We start from the raw sequence: 3,335 nt of genomic DNA, 5'->3' as shown, positions 1-3,335 counted from the left end.
TGGTGGGATTAAGGCAGCTAATTATTGCTTGCCTACAGTTTCTCATTTTTGCCACAGTGAACATATTATTTCCACAAGATGTGGGGGGAAGCAATAATTTTTTTAATATACCACCTGGATTTCTTTTAAGGGCTATTTTCCTTAAAGAAACCAATGCTGTGACCTCCTGGAGTTGCTGCATAAATGGTGCTACAGGTGGGAAACAGAAAAGGAGATTTGAGTATCCTCCCTGTGGCTGATAATGTTCGCAGGGTCCACACTCCATCCCCGGGCCTGAGGACACATCTAGCAGCCGGCTGGACCATGAGAAGTGAAGAAGGGAATGAGCGAATGAGGTGCCACGGGCCAGGGAGGCTGCTGGAACTCCTCAAGGTGAGAAAATCAGCGTCTCACAGCAGCCTCTGCCGGAGATGCAAAGTCCTGTCTCAGGGAGAAAGCAGATTCCCACATACCATGAGTCTCTGATGTGGCTCCAGAACTGTCGACATTTAGAATGTTCTTTCTACAAAAATTCTGAGCCAGTAAATAATGTGAACTCCACTGCACAGACTGCTGATGATAACCTGCACTCTGGTCTCTGTCAGATTTCCATAAAGCCTTAGAGGCCTTAAGGCTTTGGTATTGATGATGTATCTTCTTCTAAAATGCTCCATCTACTTTTCAGGCATATTGTCATTACCACAGTATCCTGAAGGCATTGCTTAGATGTCATGAACCAGCCTTTTAAATCCATGTTATAGACTGGCCTCTGAAATGTAAATGTTCCTGGTGCTATAGAGAGGAAGAGAATGGGAAAATATTATTAAACAGGGGATGCATCTTGTTGCGCATTGCCTAAAATCTCCATTACAATATGGCACCTGGCGGATGTTTGAGGGGCATGTTTGCAGCTGCGGTTAAGCTAAGTAAGATCAGACCACCAGCAGGGATAGGTCCACTTTAGTTCCAGACACGTGGACAGTGCGTGATCCCTATACTTTGCTTAAGATGCCCCTGTGCATGGTCCACCCATGCCAACATGACCTTTTTGCTGATTGGCTCCCCTACTGCACATGTCTTTCGTAAGCTTTATAAGCCTGCACACTTCCTCAATAAAGTGGTTCCTGCTTCGACAGAACTCACGGGTGCTCTGGTATGTTCATCACCTGTGGACCTTACCTCTCCCGTTTGCCTTGTTGGGGAGTGCTTGTGCTGCCCCTGCTGGTCAGGGGCTAGCCTCGGGCTTGAGACCCCGACACATCTAATGTCTTTTATTTGCCAGAGACAAGCTAAGACTGGAGATATTTATTGGTTCAGTACCTCAGCAACATGGTATTAATTGTCTTTGAGTAGTTAATGCAAGGGTATTAATGAAAATAGCCCCACTTCATTTTAAAATTAACTACTTGGCCATTGAGCAAAAAAGCAGATAAATTATGGCAATAAATTTGTGATAGAGATTTATGTCCTTGTAATTCAAAGTCAGAACATGGGCATACTTAGATGGGGTGGGAGATAAGGAATACCAAAGAGGAAATTTACCCAAAAACATGGGTTTTTCTCCCAGACAGTACTGAGCCCATTATCAGTCACCTCTTTTAGGAATGCACATGTCACCACGTTTTTTAAGATTGCACATGACAGTGTTTTCAGGGTGCTTTGCAAGGCAATGCCCATTTCAGCGTGATGGTTGAAGACAAAGCCCTCGGTCACCTGCACTCCTTCTTTGTCAATATTTTTATTTGCTCCTTTTCATTTTATTTGAAAGGTAGAGATACAGAGGGTATGGAGAAAGATTTCCCATCCACTCTTTACTTCCCAAATGCCCTCAAGAGCTGGGGCTAGGTCTGGACAAAACAGGAGTCCAGAGCTCACTTCAGGTGTCCCACATGGGTGGCAGGGACCCAGCTAGTTGAACCATTGTTGGGTGTCCAAGGGTCCAAGTTCTTGTTTCTGACCCACCAAAGAATTTGAAGACAAGATGTAGACAAATGTTAGCAAAGAAATAAGATTTATCTGCAAAGTGCAAGTACACACTCAAGAGGGAGTGCAGAAATGTTCCACAGTGGGCTACAAGCCATGACTTTCAGAGTCAGCCTTTTACATGATCTGAAGACATGTGGGGGATGGTGCTTTGGGCAGAGTTTTCCAGGAAAGGGCAGAGATTTTCAGGAATTTGGTGACTGCAAATTTGCTGGCATTTTTAGGAAGTCCTGGAACTGTCATGGTGTCAGGTACATGTTAGGAGTGGGAATGCCAGCCATGGTAATTTTATTATTTTTTTTCTGTTTTTTTTTTTTTTTTTTTTTTGACAGGCAGAGTGGACAGTGAGAGAGAGAGACAGAGACAAAGGTCTTCCTTTGCCGTTGGTTCACCCTCCAATGGCCGTTGTGGCTGGCGTGCTGCGGCTGGCGCACCGCACTGATCCGATGGCAGGAGCCAGGTACTTATCCTGGTCTCCCATGGGGTGCAGGGCCCAAGTACTTGGGCCATCCTCCACTGCCTTCCCGGGCCACAGCAGAGAGCTGGCCTGGAAGAGGGGCAACCGGGACAGAATCTGGTGCCCCAACCGGGACTAGAACCTGGTGTGCCGGCGCCGCTAGGTGGAGGATTAGCCTAGTGAGCCACGGCGCCGAAATGGTAATTTTATTATAATGATATTATAATAGGCTATAGGCCATCAGAAAGATGCAGTCGGCAGCCATGTTGGATATTTTCAGCCATCCAGGTTGTGGGTGATGGCTTGGCTAGAATAGTAATTATGGATTGCTGTCCATAGAAGGAGGGTGTCGTAACAAATTTCCTCCAGTTCTTTTTGTGATCCCTGACTGCTTACCTAAAACGTCATCACTTGCTGCCTCCCAGGCTGTGCATTAGCTGGAACTCCAATATGAGACACAGGTGTCCGAAGAAGCTTCTTAACCACTGCACCAAAAGGTACCTCCTTTTTTGATGACCTGTTCTTTCCACTGGGAGCTCACAGAGATCTTTCATTTAGGTGTTTTGTTTTTGTTTGTTTGTTTGTTTGCCAGAGTGTCTTGGCTTCCCATGCCTGAAATACTTTCATGGGCTTTTCAGCCGGATCTGAATGCCTTAAGGGCTGATTCTGAGGCCAGAGTGCTGTCTAGGACATCTGCCATTCAGATAGATAACTTAAATAACAAAGTGAAAGTTAACTGAACTGGAATCCCAAGCTGAGTTTTTCAGACTCCAAAGTTCTTGTGACTAAACCATAGAAACTTACAGACCCTGGAAACACACAGAGGCCAAGGCAGGATGCCGAACTCAAAGGGTCCAAGGAGCTGGGCAGCTAACTGAGTGTGACCAACTGGGGTGCTATGTAGGGGAGCAAAGAC

Source organism: Oryctolagus cuniculus, chromosome 7, assembly GCF_051225735.1.
Source record: "Oryctolagus cuniculus isolate XC-2025 breed Fujian yellow rabbit chromosome 7, ASM5122573v1, whole genome shotgun sequence".
NCBI lineage: Eukaryota > Metazoa > Chordata > Mammalia > Lagomorpha > Leporidae > Oryctolagus > Oryctolagus cuniculus.
Note: the sequence above shows the minus strand (reverse complement) of the source record.